The sequence below is a fragment of the Watersipora subatra genome, chromosome 3, assembly GCF_963576615.1.
Source record: "Watersipora subatra chromosome 3, tzWatSuba1.1, whole genome shotgun sequence".
NCBI classification, from domain to species: domain Eukaryota; kingdom Metazoa; phylum Bryozoa; class Gymnolaemata; order Cheilostomatida; family Watersiporidae; genus Watersipora; species Watersipora subatra.
The window spans coordinates 12,086,919-12,102,732 of record NC_088710.1 but is presented as its reverse complement, the minus strand read 5'-3'; the positions used below and the strand labels follow the sequence as shown (position 1 = coordinate 12,102,732).

The 15,814-nt window shown below is 39.1% G+C and overlaps 23 non-coding genes across 23 annotated transcripts; all 23 read left to right on the top strand.

Moving 5' to 3' along the window:
* Positions 1–28: 28 nt before the first annotated feature.
* Trnag-gcc (transfer RNA glycine (anticodon GCC)) lies at positions 29–99 on the top strand. The gene has a single exon. It is a non-coding gene; the product is annotated as a tRNA-Gly (tRNA).
* Positions 100–800: 701 nt separating this feature from the next.
* On the top strand, positions 801–871 carry Trnad-guc (transfer RNA aspartic acid (anticodon GUC)). Its single transcript has one exon. It is a non-coding gene; the product is annotated as a tRNA-Asp (tRNA).
* Positions 872–1,573: 702 nt separating this feature from the next.
* On the top strand, positions 1,574–1,644 carry Trnag-gcc (transfer RNA glycine (anticodon GCC)). Its single transcript has one exon. It is a non-coding gene; the product is annotated as a tRNA-Gly (tRNA).
* Positions 1,645–1,960: 316 nt separating this feature from the next.
* On the top strand, positions 1,961–2,031 carry Trnag-gcc (transfer RNA glycine (anticodon GCC)). Its single transcript has one exon. It is a non-coding gene; the product is annotated as a tRNA-Gly (tRNA).
* A 705-nt stretch (positions 2,032–2,736) lies between these two features.
* On the top strand, positions 2,737–2,807 carry Trnag-gcc (transfer RNA glycine (anticodon GCC)). The gene has a single exon. It is a non-coding gene; the product is annotated as a tRNA-Gly (tRNA).
* Positions 2,808–3,124: 317 nt separating this feature from the next.
* Trnag-gcc (transfer RNA glycine (anticodon GCC)) lies at positions 3,125–3,195 on the top strand. Its single transcript has one exon. It is a non-coding gene; the product is annotated as a tRNA-Gly (tRNA).
* Positions 3,196–3,510: 315 nt separating this feature from the next.
* On the top strand, positions 3,511–3,581 carry Trnag-gcc (transfer RNA glycine (anticodon GCC)). The gene has a single exon. It is a non-coding gene; the product is annotated as a tRNA-Gly (tRNA).
* Positions 3,582–3,897: 316 nt separating this feature from the next.
* On the top strand, positions 3,898–3,968 carry Trnag-gcc (transfer RNA glycine (anticodon GCC)). The gene has a single exon. It is a non-coding gene; the product is annotated as a tRNA-Gly (tRNA).
* A 702-nt stretch (positions 3,969–4,670) lies between these two features.
* On the top strand, positions 4,671–4,741 carry Trnag-gcc (transfer RNA glycine (anticodon GCC)). Its single transcript has one exon. It is a non-coding gene; the product is annotated as a tRNA-Gly (tRNA).
* Positions 4,742–5,443: 702 nt separating this feature from the next.
* Trnag-gcc (transfer RNA glycine (anticodon GCC)) lies at positions 5,444–5,514 on the top strand. The gene has a single exon. It is a non-coding gene; the product is annotated as a tRNA-Gly (tRNA).
* Positions 5,515–6,215: 701 nt separating this feature from the next.
* Positions 6,216–6,286, top strand: Trnad-guc (transfer RNA aspartic acid (anticodon GUC)). Its single transcript has one exon. It is a non-coding gene; the product is annotated as a tRNA-Asp (tRNA).
* A 316-nt stretch (positions 6,287–6,602) lies between these two features.
* Trnag-gcc (transfer RNA glycine (anticodon GCC)) lies at positions 6,603–6,673 on the top strand. The gene has a single exon. It is a non-coding gene; the product is annotated as a tRNA-Gly (tRNA).
* Positions 6,674–7,378: 705 nt separating this feature from the next.
* Trnag-gcc (transfer RNA glycine (anticodon GCC)) lies at positions 7,379–7,449 on the top strand. Its single transcript has one exon. It is a non-coding gene; the product is annotated as a tRNA-Gly (tRNA).
* A 317-nt stretch (positions 7,450–7,766) lies between these two features.
* Trnag-gcc (transfer RNA glycine (anticodon GCC)) lies at positions 7,767–7,837 on the top strand. The gene has a single exon. It is a non-coding gene; the product is annotated as a tRNA-Gly (tRNA).
* A 702-nt stretch (positions 7,838–8,539) lies between these two features.
* Trnag-gcc (transfer RNA glycine (anticodon GCC)) lies at positions 8,540–8,610 on the top strand. The gene has a single exon. It is a non-coding gene; the product is annotated as a tRNA-Gly (tRNA).
* Positions 8,611–8,925: 315 nt separating this feature from the next.
* Trnag-gcc (transfer RNA glycine (anticodon GCC)) lies at positions 8,926–8,996 on the top strand. The gene has a single exon. It is a non-coding gene; the product is annotated as a tRNA-Gly (tRNA).
* Positions 8,997–9,312: 316 nt separating this feature from the next.
* On the top strand, positions 9,313–9,383 carry Trnag-gcc (transfer RNA glycine (anticodon GCC)). Its single transcript has one exon. It is a non-coding gene; the product is annotated as a tRNA-Gly (tRNA).
* Positions 9,384–9,699: 316 nt separating this feature from the next.
* Trnag-gcc (transfer RNA glycine (anticodon GCC)) lies at positions 9,700–9,770 on the top strand. The gene has a single exon. It is a non-coding gene; the product is annotated as a tRNA-Gly (tRNA).
* A 702-nt stretch (positions 9,771–10,472) lies between these two features.
* Positions 10,473–10,543, top strand: Trnag-gcc (transfer RNA glycine (anticodon GCC)). Its single transcript has one exon. It is a non-coding gene; the product is annotated as a tRNA-Gly (tRNA).
* A 707-nt stretch (positions 10,544–11,250) lies between these two features.
* Positions 11,251–11,321, top strand: Trnag-gcc (transfer RNA glycine (anticodon GCC)). Its single transcript has one exon. It is a non-coding gene; the product is annotated as a tRNA-Gly (tRNA).
* A 316-nt stretch (positions 11,322–11,637) lies between these two features.
* Positions 11,638–11,708, top strand: Trnag-gcc (transfer RNA glycine (anticodon GCC)). The gene has a single exon. It is a non-coding gene; the product is annotated as a tRNA-Gly (tRNA).
* Positions 11,709–13,188: 1,480 nt separating this feature from the next.
* Trnag-gcc (transfer RNA glycine (anticodon GCC)) lies at positions 13,189–13,259 on the top strand. Its single transcript has one exon. It is a non-coding gene; the product is annotated as a tRNA-Gly (tRNA).
* A 1,863-nt stretch (positions 13,260–15,122) lies between these two features.
* On the top strand, positions 15,123–15,193 carry Trnag-gcc (transfer RNA glycine (anticodon GCC)). Its single transcript has one exon. It is a non-coding gene; the product is annotated as a tRNA-Gly (tRNA).
* The last annotated feature ends 621 nt before the right edge of the window (positions 15,194–15,814 follow it).

The window sequence follows — 15,814 nt, the reverse complement described above, 5'->3', positions numbered from 1 at the left end:
AAAAACATTTTAATTTTGTCATGAAACAGCATCGGTGGTTCAGTGGTAGAATTCTCGCCTGCCACGCGGGAGGCACGGGTTCGATTCCCGGCCGATGCATTTTAGTGCCTAACTAGCCAATGAAAACGCTGTGACCACCGAGTGAGTATACAAAAAGATGTTTATTAGTTTGTATGATTATGCTTTCGTTAAAACATCAAATCACATTATGGAACTGGCAGGGAAACTTTCCAAGCAAATATGCTTTTGCCGTTGGGATAAATAATGGACTGTTGTATTAATGTGATTGGGCGAAAAAGTTGCTGATAAGTCTGAAAACATCTCGAGGTTGTGGTTGTGTAACCAAAATCATTGTTATTCTTATTGCAGAACACATTCAATAGCAAATCCATTTTTGAGATGTCACGAGACAGCATCAGTGGTTCCGTAGTAGTATTCTCGCCTGCCACGTGGGAGGCCCAAGATTAAATCCCGGCCTATGCATTTTTTTGCCTAATGAGCCAATGACAACGCCGTGACCATCAAGTGGGTATGCAAAAAATATGTTTATATAGTTTGTATGATTATTCTTTCGTTAAATTATCAATTCGGATTATGAAACTGGCAGGAAAACATTCCAAGCAAATATGCTGCTGCCATTTGGATAAATAATGAACTGTTGTGTTAATGTGATTGGGCGAAAAGTTGCTGATCAGTCTGAAAAAATCTCGAGGTGGTGGCTGTGTAACAAAATTTATTTGTTTTTATTATACTCAAACTTATACGCAATGGCAAAAACATTTTAATTTTGTCATGAAACAGCATCGGTGGTTCAGTGGTAGAATTCTCGCCTGTCACGCGGGAGGCCCGGGTTCGATTCCCGGCCGATGCATTTTAGTGCCTAATTAGCCAATGAAAACGCTGTGACCACCAAGTGAGTATACAAAAAGATGTTTATGTAGTTTGTATGATTATGCTTTCGTTAAAACATCAAGTCGCATTATGTAACTAGAAGGAAAACTTTCCAAGCAAATATGCTTCTACCGTCGGGATAACTAATGGACTGTTGTATTAATGTGATTGGGCGAAAAAGTTGCTAATGAGTCTGAAAACATCTCGAGGTTGTGGCTGTGTAACCAAAATCATTGTTTTTCTTATTGCAGAACACATTCAATAGCAAATCCATTTTTGTGATGTCACGAGACAGCATCAGTGGTTCCGTAGTAGTATTCTCGCCTGCCACGTGGGAGGCCCAAGATTAAATCCCGGCCTATGCATTTTTTTGCCTAATGAGCCAATGACAACGCCGTGACCATCAAGTGGGTATGCAAAAAATATGTTTATATAGTTTGTATGATTATTCTTTCGTTAAATTATCAATTCGGATTATGAAACTGGCAGGAAAACATTCCAAGCAAATATGCTGCTGTCATTTGGATAAATAATGAACTGTTGTGTTAATGTGATTGGGCGAAAAGTTGCTGATCAGTCTGAAAAAATCTCGAGGTGGTGGCTGTGTAACAAAATTTATTTGTTTTTATTATACTAAAACTTATACGCAATGGCAAAAACATTTTCATTTTGTCATGAAACAGCATCGGTGGTTCAGTGGTAGAACTCTCGCCTGCCACGCGGGAGGCCCGGGTTCGATTCCCGGCCGATGCATTTTAGTGCCTAATTAGCCAATGAAAACGCTGTGACCACCGAGTGAGTAAACGAAAAATGTTTATGTAGTTAGTATGATTATGCTTTTGTTAAAACATCAATTCACATTATGAAAGTGGTAGGAAAACCTTCCAAGCAAAGATTATTCTGCCGTGGGGATAAATAATGAACTGTTGTATCAATGTGATTAGGCAAAAAAGTTGCTGATAAGTCACAAAACATCTCGGGGAGGTGGCTGCGTAACTGAAATCATTGGGTTTTATCATCTTAAAAATTATACGCAATGGCAAAAACATTTTTGTTCTGCCATGAAACAGCATCGGTGGTTCAGTGGTAGAATTCTCGCCTGCCACGCAGGAGGCCCGGGTTCGATTCCCGGCCGATACATTTTGTTGCCTAATTAGGCAATAAAAACACTGTGAACACCGCGTGAGTATACAAAAAATGTTTATGTAGTTAGTATTATTATGCTTTCGTTAAAACATCAATTCACATTATGAAAATGGCAGGAAAACCTTCCAAGCAAAGATTCTTCTGCCGTTGGGATATATAATGAACTGTTGTATCAATGTGATTGGACAAAAAAGTTGCTGATCAGTCTGAAAAAATCTCGAGGTGGTGGCTGTGTAACAAAATTTATTTGTTTTTATTATACTAAAAATCATACGCAATGGCAAAAACATTTTAGTTTTGTCATGAATTGGCATCGGTGGTTCAGTGGTAGAATTCTCGCCTGCCACGCAGGAGGCTTGGGTTCGATTCCCGGCCGATGCATTTTGTTGCCTAATCAGCCAATGAAAACGCTGTGACCATCAAGTTAGTATACAAAAAGATGTTTTATGTAGATTGTATGATTATGCTTTCGTTAAAACATCACTTCGCATTATGAAACTGGCAGAAAAACCTTCCAAGCAAAGATTCTTCTGCCGTTGGGATAAATAATGAACTGTTGTATCAATGTGATATGGCAAAAAAGTTGCTGACAAGTCCGAAAACATTTCGAGGTGGTGGCTTTGTAACTGAAACCATTGGGTTTTATCATACTAAAAAATATACGCAATGGCAAAAACATTTTAATTTGGTCATGAAGCAGCATCGGTGGTTCAGTGGTAGAATTCTCGCCTGCCACGCGGGAGGCCTGGGTTCGATTCCCGGCCGATGCATTTTGTTGCCTAACTAGCCAATGAAAACGCTGTGACCACCAAGTGAGTATACAAAAAGATGTTTATGTAGTTTGTATGATTATGCTTTCGTTAAAACATCAAATCGCATTATGGAACTGGCAGGGAAACTTTCCAAGCAAATATGCTTTTGCCGTTGGGATAAATAAGGAACTGTTGTATCAATGTGATATGGCAAAAAAGTTGCTGATAAGTCCAAAAACATCTCGGGGTGGTGGCTGCGTAACTGAAATCATTGGGTTTTATCATCTTAAAAATTATACGCAATAGCAAAAACGTTTTAGTTTTGTCATGAAACAGCATCGGTGGTTCAGTGGTAGAATTCTCGCCTGCCACGCGGGAGGCCCGGGTTCGATTCCCGGCCGATGCATTTTGTTGCCTATTTAGGCAATAAAAACGCTGTGACCACCGAGTGAGTATACAAAAAATGTTTATGTAGTTAGAATGATTATGCTTTCGTTTAAACATCAATTCACATTATGAAAGTGGTAGGAAAACCTTCCAAGCAAAGATTTTTCTGCCGTTGGGATAAATAATGAACTGTTGTGTTAATGTGATTGGGCGAAAAGTTGCTGATCAGTCTGAAAAAATCTCGAGGGGGTGGCTGTGTAACAAAATTTATTTGTTTTTATTTTACTAAAACTTATACGCAATGGCAAAAACATTTTAATTTTGTCATGAAACAGCATCGGTGGTTCAGTGGTAGAATTCTCGCCTGCCACGCGGGAGGCCCGGGTTCGATTCCCGGCCGATGCATTTTAGTGCCTAATTAACCAATGAAAACGCTGTGACCACCAAGTGAGTATACGAAAAATGTTTATGTAGTTAGTATGATTATGCTTTCGTTAAAACATCAATTCACATTATGAAAGTGGTAGGAAAACCTTCCAAGCAAAGATTCTTCTGCCGTTGGGATAAATAATGAACTGTTGTATCAATGTGATATGGCAAAAAAGTTGCTGATAAGTCCAAAAACATCTCGGGGTGGTGGCTGCGTAACTGAAATCATTGGGTTTTATCATCTTAGAAATTATACGCAATAGCAAAAACGTTTTAGTTTTGTCATGAAACAGCATCGGTGGTTCAGTGGTAGAATTCTCGCCTGCCACGCGGGAGGCCCGGGTTCGATTCCCGGCCGATGCATTTTAGTGCCTAATTAGCCAATGAAAACGCTGTGACCACCAAGTGAGTATACAAAAAGATGTTTATGTAGTTTGTATGATTATGCTTTCGTTAAAACATTAAGTCGCATTATGTAACTAGAAGGAAAACTTTCCAAGCAAATATGCTTCTACCGTTGGGATAACTAATGGACTGTTGTATTAATGTGATTGGGCGAAAAAGTTGCTGATGAGTCTGAAAACATCTCGAGGTTGTGGTTGTGTAACCAAAATCATTGTTTTTCTTATTGCAGAACACATTCAATAGCAAATCCATTTTTGTGATGTCACGAGACAGCATCAGTGGTTCCGTAGTAGTATTCTCGCCTGCCACGTGGGAGGCCCAAGATTAAATCCAGGCCTATGCATTTTTTTGCCTAATGAGCCAATGACAACGCCGTGACCATCAAGTGGGTATGCAAAAAATATGTTTATATAGTTTGTATGATTATTCTTTCGTTAAATTATCAATTCGGATTATGAAACTGGCAGGAAAACATTCCAAGCAAATATGCTGCTGCCATTTGGATAAATAATGAACTGTTGTGTTAATGTGATGGGGCGAAAAGTTGCTGATCAGTCTGAAAAAATCTCGAAGTGGTGGCTGTGTAACAAAATTTATTTGTTTTTATTATACTAAAACTTATACGCAATGGCAAAAACATTTTAATTTTGTCATGAAACAGCATCGGTGGTTCAGTGGTAGAATTCTCGCCTGCCACGCGGGAGGCACGGGCTCGATTCCCGGCCGATGCATTTTAGTGCCTAACTAGCCAATGAAAACGCTGTGACCACCGAGTGAGTATACAAAAAGATGTTTATGTAGTTTGTATGATTATGCTTTCGTTAAAACATCAAATCACATTATGGAACTGGCAGGGAAACTTTCCAAGCAAATATGCTTTTGCCGTTGGGATAAATAATGAACTGTTGTATTAATGTGATTGGGCGAAAAAGTTGCTGATAAGTCTGAAAACATCTCGAGGTTGTGGTTGTGTAACCAAAATCATTGTTTTTCTTATTGCAGAACACATTCATTAGCAAATCCATTTTTGTGATGTCACGAGACAGCATCAGTGGTTCCGTAGTAGTATTCTCGCCTGCCACGCGGGAGGCCCAAGATTAAATCCCGGCCTATGCATTTTTTTGCCTAATGAGCCAATGACAACGATGTGACCATCAAGTGGGTATGCAAAAAATATGTTTATATAGTTTGTATGATTATTCTTTCGTTAAATTATCAATTCGGATTATGAAACTGGCAGGAAAACATTCCAAGCAAATATGCTGCTGCCATTTGGATAAATAATGAACTGTTGTGTTAATGTGATTGGGCGAAAAGTTGCTGATCAGTCTGAAAAAATCTCGAGGTGGTGGCTGTGTAACAAAATTTATTTGTTTTTATTATACTAAAACTTATACGCAATTGCAAAAACATTTTAATTTTGTCATGAAACAGCATCGGTGGTTCAGTGGTAGAATTCTCGCCTGCCACGCGGGAGGCACGGGTTCGATTCCCGGCCGATGCATTTTAGTGCCTAACTAGCCAATGAAAACGCTGTGACCACCGAGTGAGTATACAAAAAGATGTTTATTAGTTTGTATGATTATGCTTTCGTTAAAACATCAAATCACATTATGGAACTGGCAGGGAAACTTTCCAAGCAAATATGCTTTTGCCGTTGGGATAAATAATGGACTGTTGTATTAATGTGATTGGGCGAAAAAGTTGCTGATAAGTCTGAAAACATCTCGAGGTTGTGGTTGTGTAACCAAAATCATTGTTATTCTTATTGCAGAACACATTCAATAGCAAATCCATTTTTGAGATGTCACGAGACAGCATCAGTGGTTCCGTAGTAGTATTCTCGCCTGCCACGTGGGAGGCCCAAGATTAAATCCCGGCCTATGCATTTTTTTGCCTAATGAGCCAATGACAACGCCGTGACCATCAAGTGGGTATGCAAAAAATATGTTTATATAGTTTGTATGATTATTCTTTCGTTAAATTATCAATTCGGATTATGAAACTGGCAGGAAAACATTCCAAGCAAATATGCTGCTGCCATTTGGATAAATAATGAACTGTTGTGTTAATGTGATTGGGCGAAAAGTTGCTGATCAGTCTGAAAAAATCTCGAGGTGGTGGCTGTGTAACAAAATTTATTTGTTTTTATTATACTCAAACTTATACGCAATGGCAAAAACATTTTAATTTTGTCATGAAACAGCATCGGTGGTTCAGTGGTAGAATTCTCGCCTGTCACGCGGGAGGCCCGGGTTCGATTCCCGGCCGATGCATTTTAGTGCCTAATTAGCCAATGAAAACGCTGTGACCACCGAGTGAGTAAACGAAAAATGTTTATGTAGTTAGTATGATTATGCTTTTGTTAAAACATCAATTCACATTATGAAAGTGGTAGGAAAACCTTCCAAGCAAAGATTATTCTGCCGTGGGGATAAATAATGAACTGTTGTATCAATGTGATTAGGCAAAAAAGTTGCTGATAAGTCACAAAACATCTCGGGGAGGTGGCTGCGTAACTGAAATCATTGGGTTTTATCATCTTAAAAATTATACGCAATGGCAAAAACATTTTTGTTCTGCCATGAAACAGCATCGGTGGTTCAGTGGTAGAATTCTCGCCTGCCACGCAGGAGGCCCGGGTTCGATTCCCGGCCGATACATTTTGTTGCCTAATTAGGCAATAAAAACGCTGTGAACACCGCGTGAGTATACAAAAAATGTTTATGTAGTTAGTATTATTATGCTTTCGTTAAAACATCAATTCACATTATGAAAATGGCAGGAAAACCTTCCAAGCAAAGATTCTTCTGCCGTTGGGATATATAATGAACTGTTGTATCAATGTGATTGGACAAAAAAGTTGCTGATCAGTCTGAAAAAATCTCGAGGTGGTGGCTGTGTAACAAAATTTATTTGTTTTTATTATACTAAAAATCATACGCAATGGCAAAAACATTTTAGTTTTGTCATGAATTGGCATCGGTGGTTCAGTGGTAGAATTCTCGCCTGCCACGCAGGAGGCTTGGGTTCGATTCCCGGCCGATGCATTTTGTTGCCTAATCAGCCAATGAAAACGCTGTGACCATCAAGTTAGTATACAAAAAGATGTTTTATGTAGATTGTATGATTATGCTTTCGTTAAAACATCACTTCGCATTATGAAACTGGCAGAAAAACCTTCCAAGGAAAGATTCTTCTGCCGTTGGGATAAATAATGAACTGTTGTATCAATGTGATATGGCAAAAAAGTTGCTGACAAGTCCGAAAACATTTCGAGGTGGTGGCTTTGTAACTGAAACCATTGGGTTTTATCATACTAAAAAATATACGCAATGGCAAAAACATTTTAATTTGGTCATGAAGCAGCATCGGTGGTTCAGTGGTAGAATTCTCGCCTGCCACGCGGGAGGCCTGGGTTCGATTCCCGGCCGATGCATTTTGTTGCCTAACTAGCCAATGAAAACGCTGTGACCACCAAGTGAGTATACAAAAAGATGTTTATGTAGTTTGTATGATTATGCTTTCGTTAAAACATCAAATCGCATTATGGAACTGGCAGGGAAACTTTCCAAGCAAATATGCTTTTGCCGTTGGGATAAATAAGGAACTGTTGTATCAATGTGATATGGCAAAAAAGTTGCTGATAAGTCCAAAAACATCTCGGGGTGGTGGCTGCGTAACTGAAATCATTGGGTTTTATCATCTTAAAAATTATACGCAATAGCAAAAACGTTTTAGTTTTGTCATGAAACAGCATCGGTGGTTCAGTGGTAGAATTCTCGCCTGCCACGCGGGAGGCCCGGGTTCGATTCCCGGCCGATGCATTTTAGTGCCTAATTAGCCAATGAAAACGCTGTGACCACCAAGTGAGTATACAAAAAGATTTTTATGTAGTTTGTATGATTATGCTTTCGTTAAAACATCACTTCGCATTATGTAACTAGAAGGAAAACTTTCCAAGCAAATATGCTTCTACCGTTGGGATAACTAATGGACTGTTGTATTAATGTGATTGGGCGAAAAAGTTGCTGATGAGTCTGAAAACATCTCGAGGTTGTGGCTGTGTAACCAAAATCATTGTTTTTCTTATTGCAGAACACATTCAATAGCAAATCCATTTTTGTGATGTCACGAGACAGCATCAGTGGTTCCGTAGTAGTATTCTCGCCTGCCACGTGGGAGGCCCAAGATTAAATCCCGGCCTATGCATTTTTTTGCCTAATGAGCCAATGACAACGCCGTGACCATCAAGTGGGTATGCAAAAAATATGTTTATATAGTTTGTATGATTATTCTTTCGTTAAATTATCAATTCGGATTATGAAACTGGCAGGAAAACATTCCAAGCAAATATGCTGCTGCCATTTGGATAAATAATGAACTGTTGTGTTAATGTGATTGGGCGAAAAGTTGCTGATCAGTCTGAAAAAATCTCGAGGTGGTGGCTGTGTAACAAAATTTATTTGTTTTTATTATACTAAAACTTATACGCAATGGCAAAAACATTTTAATTTTGTCATGAAACAGCATCGGTGGTTCAGTGGTAGAATTCTCGACTGCCACGCGGGAGGCACGGGTTCGATTCCCGGCCGATGCATTTTGTTGCCTATTTAGGCAATAAAAACGCTGTGACCACCGAGTGAGTATACAAAAAATGTTTATGTAGTTAGAATGATTATGCTTTCGTTTAAACATCAATTCACATTATGAAAGTGGTAGGAAAACCTTCCAAGCAAAGATTTTTCTGCCGTTGGGATAAATAATGAACTGTTGTGTTAATGTGATTGGGCGAAAAGTTGCTGATCAGTCTGAAAAAATCTCGAGGTGGTGGCTGTGTAACAAAATTTATTTGTTTTTATTATACTAAAACTTATACGCAATGGCAAAAACATTTTAATTTTGTCATGAAACAGCATCGGTGGTTCAGTGGTAGAATTCTCGCCTGCCACGCGGGAGGCCCGGGTTCGATTCCCGGCCGATGCATTTTAGTGCCTAATTAGCCAATGAAAACGCTGTGACCACCAAATGAGTATACGAAAAATGTTTATGTAGTTAGCATGATTATGCTTTCGTTAAAACATCAATTCACATTATGAAAGTGGTAGGAAAACTTTCCAAGCAAAGATTGTTCTGCCGTTGGGATAAATAATGAACTGTTGTATCAATGTGATATGGCAAAAAAGTTGCTGATAAGTCCAAAAACATCTCGGGGAGGAGGCTGCGTAACTGAAATCATTGGGTTTTATCATCTTAAAAATTATACGCAATAGCAAAAACGTTTTAGTTTCGTCATGAAACAGCATCGGTGGTTCAGTGGTAGAATTCTCGCCTGCCACGCGGGAGGCCCGGGTTCGATTCCCGGCCGATGCATTTTAGTGCCTAATTAGCCAATGAAAACGCTGTGACCACCAAATGAGTATACGAAAAATGTTTATGTAGTTAGTATGATTATGCTTTCGTTAAAACATCAATTCACATTATGAAAGTGGTAGGAAAACTTTCCAAGCAAAGATTGTTCTGCCGTTGGGATAAATAATGAACTGTTGTATCAATGTGATATGGCAAAAAAGTTGCTGATAAGTCCAAAAACATCTCGGGGAGGAGGCTGCGTAACTGAAATCATTGGGTTTTATCATCTTAAAAATTATACGCAATAGCAAAAACGTTTTAGTTTCGTCATGAAACAGCATCGGTGGTTCAGTGGTAGAATTCTCGCCTGCCACGCGGGAGGCCCGGGTTCGATTCCCGGCCGATGAATTTTAGTGCCTAATTAGCCAATGAAAACGCTGTGACCACCAAGTGAGTATACAAAAAGATGTTTATGTAGTTTGTATGATTATGCTTTCGTTAAAACATCAAGTCGCATTATGTAACTAGAAGGAAAACTTTCCAAGCAAATATGCTTTTGCCGTTGGGATAAATAATGAACTGTTGTATTAATGTGATTGGGCGAAAAAGTTGCTGATAAGTCTGAAAACATCTCGAGGTTGCGGTTGTGTAACCAAAATCATTGTTTTTCTTATTGCAGAACACATTCAATAGCAAATCCATTTTTGTGATGTCACGAGACAGCATCAGTGGTTCCGTAGTAGAATTCTCGCCTGCCACGTGCGAGGCCCAAGATTGAATCCCGGCCTATGCATTTTTTTGCCTAATGAGCCAATGACAACGCCGTGACCATCAAGTGGGTATGCAAAAAATATGTTTATATAGTTTGTATGATTATTCTTTCGTTAAATTATCAATTCGGATTATGAAACTGGCAGGAAAACATTCCAAGCAAATATGCTGCTGCCATTTGGATAAATAATGAACTGTTGTGTTAATGTGATTGGGCGAAAAGTTGCTGATCAGTCTGAAAAAATCTCGAGGTGGTGGCTGTGTAACAAAATTTATTTGTTTTTTTTATACTCAAACTTATACGCAATGGCAAAAACATTTTAATTTTGTCATGAAACAGCATCGGTGGTTCAGTGGTAGAATTCTCGCCTGCCACGCGGGAGGCCCGGGTTCGATTCCCGGCCGATGCATTTTAGTGCCTAATTAGCCAATGAAAACGCTGTGACCACCAAGTGAGTATACGAAAAATGTTTATGTACATGTAGTTTGTATGATTATGCTTTCGTTAAAACATCAAGTCACATTATGTAACTAGAAGGAAAACTTTCCAAGCAAATATGCTTCTACCGTCGGGATAACTAATGGACTGTTGTATTAATGTGATTGGGCGAAAAAGTTGCTGATGAGTCTGAAAACATCTCGAGGTTGTGGCTGTGAAACCAAAATCATTGTTTTTCTTATTGCAGAACACATTCAATAGCAAATCCACTTTTGTGATGTCACGAGACAGCATCAGTGGTTCCGTAGTAGTATTCTCGCCTGCCACGTGGGAGGCCCAAGATTAAATCCCGGCCTATGCATTTTTTTGCCTAATGAGCCAATGACAACGCCGTGACCATCAAGTGGGTATGCAAAAAATATGTTTATATAGTTTGTATGATTATTCTTTCGTTAAATTATCAATTCGGATTATGAAACTGGCAGGAAAACATTCCAAGCAAATATGCTGCTGTCATTTGGATAAATAATGAACTGTTGTGTTAATGTGATTGGGCGAAAAGTTGCTGATCAGTCTGAAAAAATCTCGAGGTGGTGGCTGTGTAACAAAATTTATTTGTTTTTATTATACTAAAACTTATACGCAATGGCAAAAACATTTTAATTTTGTCATGAAACAGCATCGGTGGTTCAGTGGTAGAATTCTCGCCTGCCACGCGGGAGGCCCGGGTTCGATTCCCGGCCGATGCATTTTAGTGCCTAATTAGCCAATGAAAACGCTGTGACCACCGAGTGAGTATACGAAAAATGTTTATGTAGTTAGTATGATTATGCTTTCGTTAAAACATCAATTCACATTATGAAAGTGGTAGGAAAACCTTCCAAGCAAAGATTATTCTGCCGTGGGGATAAATAATGAACTGTTGTATCAATGTGATTAGGCAAAAAAGTTGCTGATAAGTCACAAAACATCTCGGGGAGGTGGCTGCGTAACTGAAATCATTGGGTTTTATCATCTTAAAAATTATACGCAATGGCAAAAACATTTTTGTTCTGTCATGAAACAGCATCGGTGGTTCAGTGGTAGAACTCTCGCCTGCCACGCAGGAGGCCCGGGTTCGATTCCCGGCCGATGCATTTTGTTGCCTCATTAGGCAATAAAAACGCTGTGAACACCGCGTGAGTATACAAACAATGTTTATGTAGTTAGTATTATTATGCTTTCGTTAAAACATCAATTCACATTATGAAAATGGCAGGAAAACCTTCCAAGCAAAGATTCTTCTGCCGTTGGGATATATAATGAACTGTTGTATCAATGTGATTGGACAAAAAAGTTGCTGATAAGTCCAAAAACATCTCGGGGTGGTGGCTGCGTAACTGAAATCGTTAGGTTTTATCATCTTAAAAATTATACGCAATAGCAAAAACATTTTAGTTTTGTCATAAAACAGCATCGGTGGTTCAGTGATAGAATTCTCGCCTGCCACGCGGGAAGCCCGGGTTCGATTCCCGGCCGATGGATTTTGTTGCTTAATTAGGCAATAAAAACGCTGTGACCACCGAGTGAGTATACAAAAAGATGTTTATGTAGTTTGTATGATTATGCTTTCGTTAAAACATCAAATCACATTATGGAACTGGCAGGGAAACTTTCCAAGCAAATATGCTTTTGCCGTTGGGATAAATAATGAACTGTTGTATTATTATGATTGGGCGAAAAAGTTGCTGATAAGTCTGAAAACATCTCGAGGTGGTGGCTGTGTAACTGAAATCATTGGTTTTATTATACTAAAAATCATACGCAATGGCAAAAACATTTTAGTTTTGTCATGAATTTGCATCGGTGGTTCAGTGGTAGAATTCTCGCCTGCCACGCAGGAGGCTTGGGTTCGATTCCCGGCCGATGCATTTTGTTGCCTAATCAGCCAATGAAAACGCTGTGACCATCAAGTTAGTATACAAAAAGATGTTTTATGTAGATTGTATGATTATGCTTTCGTTAAAACATCACTTCGCATTATGAAACTGGCAGAAAAACCTTCCAAGCAAAGATTCTTCTGCCGTTGGGATAAATAATGAACTGTTGTATCTATGTGATATGGCAAAAAAGTTGCTGACAAGTTCGAAAACATTTCGAGGTGGTGGCTGTGTAACTGAAACCATTGGGTTTTATCATACTAAAAAATATACGCAAGGGCAAAAACATTTTAATTTGGTCATGAAACAGCATCGGTGGTTCAGTGGTAGAATTCTCGCCTGCCACGCGGGAGGCCTGGGTTCGATTCTTGGCCGATGCATTTTGTTGCCTAACTAGCCAATGAAAACGCTGTGACCACCAAGTGAGTATACAAAAAGATGTTTATGTAGTTTGTATGATTATGCTTTCGTTAAAACATCAAATCGCATTATGGAACTGGCAGGGAAACTTTCCAAGCAAATATGCTTTTGCCGTTGGGATAAATAATGAACTGTTGTATCAATGTGATTGGGCAAAAAAGTTGCTGATAAGTCCTAAAACATCTCGGGGAGGTGGCTGCGTAACTGAAATCATTGGGTTTTATCATCTTAAAAATTATACGCAATAGCAAAAACGTTTTAGTTTTGTCATGAAACAGCATCGGTGGTTCAGTGGTAGAATTCTCGCCTGCCACGCGGGAGGCCCGGGTTCGATTCCCGGCCAATGCATTTTAGTGCCTAATTAGCCAATGAAAACGCTCTGACCACCGATTGAGTATACAAAAAGATGTTTATGTAGTTTGTATGATTATGCTTTCGTTAAAACATCAAATCGCATTATGGAACTGGCAGGGAAACTTTCCAAGCAAATATGCTTTTGCCGTTGGGATAAATAATGAACTGTTGTATTATTGTGATTGGGCGAAAAAGTTGCTGATAAGTCTGAAAACATCTCGAGGTTGTGGCTGTGTAACCAAAATCATTGTTTTTTTTATTGCAGAACACATTCAATAGCAAATCCATTTTTGTGATGTCACGAGACAGCATCAGTGGTTCCGTAGTAGAATTCTCGCCTGCCACGTGCGAGGCCCAAGATTGAATCCCGGCCTACGCATTTTTTTGCCTAATGAGCCAATGACAACGCCGTGACCATCAAGTGGGTATGCAAAAAATATGTTTATATAGTTTGTATGATTATTCTTTCGTTAAAATATCAATTCGGATTATGAAACTGGCAGAAAAACATTCCAAGCAAATATGCTGCTGCCATTTGGATAAATAATGAACTGTTGTGTTATTGTGATTGGGCGGAAAGTTGCTGATCAGTCTGAAAAAAACTCGAGGTGGTGGCTGTGTAACAAAGATCATTTGTTTTTATTATACTAAAACTTATACGCAATGGCAAAAACATTTTAATTTTGTCATGAAACAGCATCGGTGGTTCAGTGGTAGAATTCTCCCTTGCCAAGCAGGAAGCTTGGGTTCGATTCTCGGCCAACGCATTTTGTTGCCTAAATAGCCAATGAAAACACTGTGACCACCAAGTGAGTATACAAAAAGATGTTTATGTAGTTTGTATGATTACGCTTTTGTTAAAACGTCAATTCGCATTTTGAAACTAGCAGGAAAACCTTCCAAGCAAAGATTGTTCGGCCGGTGGGATATATAATGAACTGTTGTATCAATGTGATATGGCAAAAAAGTTGCTGATAAGTCCAAAAACATCTCGGGGTGGTGGCTGCGTAACTGAAATCATTGGGTTTTATCATCTTAAAATTTATACGCAATAGCAAAAACATTTTAGTTTTGTCATGAAACAGCATCGGTGGTTCAGTGGTAGAATTCTCGCCTGCCACGCGGGAGGCCCGGGTTCGATTCCTGGCCGATGGATTTTGTTGCCTAATTAGGCAATGAAAACGCTGTGACCACCAAGTGAGTATACAAAGAGATGTTTATGTAGTTTGTATGATTATGCTTTCGTTAAAACATCAAGTCGAATTATGTAACTAGCAGTAAAACTTTCCAAGCAAATATGCTTCTACCGTTGGGATAACTAATGGACTGTTGTATTAATGTGATTGGGCGAAAAAGTTGCTGATGAGTCTGAAAACATCTCGAGGTTGTGGCTGTGTAACCAAAATCATTGTTTTTTTTATTGCAGAACACATTCAATAGCAAATCCATTTTTGTGATGTCACGAGACAGCATCAGTGGTTCCGTAGTAGAATTCTCGCCTGCCACGTGCGAGGCCCAAGATTGAATCCCGGCCTATGCATTTTTTTGCCTAATGAGCCAATGACAACGCCGTGACCATCAAGTGGGTATGCAAAAAATATGTTTATATAGTTTGTATGATTATTCTTTCGTTAAATTATCAATTCGGATTATGAAACTGGCAGGAAAACATTCCAAGCAAATATGCTGCTGCCATTTGGATAAATAATGAACTGTTGTGTTAATGTGATTGGGCGAAAAGTTGCTGATCAGTCTGAAAAAATCTCGAGGTGGTGGCTGTGTAACAAAATTTATTTGTTTTTATTATACTCAAACTTATACGCAATGGCAAAAACATTTTAATTTTGTCATGAAACAGCATCGGTGGTTCAGTGGTAGAATTCTCGCCTGCCACGCGGGAGGCCCGGGTTCGATTCCCGGCCGATGCATTTTAGTGCCTAATTAGCCAATGAAAACGCTGTGACCACCAAGTGAGTATACGAAAAATGTTCATGTACATGTAGTTTGTATGATTATGCTTTCGTTAAAACATCAAGTCACATTATGTAACTAGAAGGAAAACTTTCCAAGCAGATATGCTTCTACCGTCGGGATAACTAATGGACTGTTGTATTAATGTGATTGGGCGAAAAAGTTGCTGATGAGTCTGAAAACATCTCGAGGTTGTGGCTGTGTAACCAAAATCATTGTTTTTCTTATTGCAGAACACATTCAATAGCAAATCCACTTTTGTGATGTCACGAGACAGCATCAGTGGTTCCGTAGTAGTATTCTCGCCTGCCACGTGGGAGGCCCAAGATTAAATCCCGGCCTATGCATTTTTTTGCCTAATGAGCCAATGACAACGCCGTGACCATCAAGTGGGTATGCAAAAAATATGTTTATATAGTTTGTATGATTATTCTTTCGTTAAATTATCAATTCGGATTATGAAACTGGCAGGAAAACATTCCAAGCAAATATGCTGCTGTCATTTGGATAAATAATGAACTGTTGTGTTAATGTGATTGGGCGAAAAGTTGCTGATCAGTCTGAAAAAATCTCGAGGT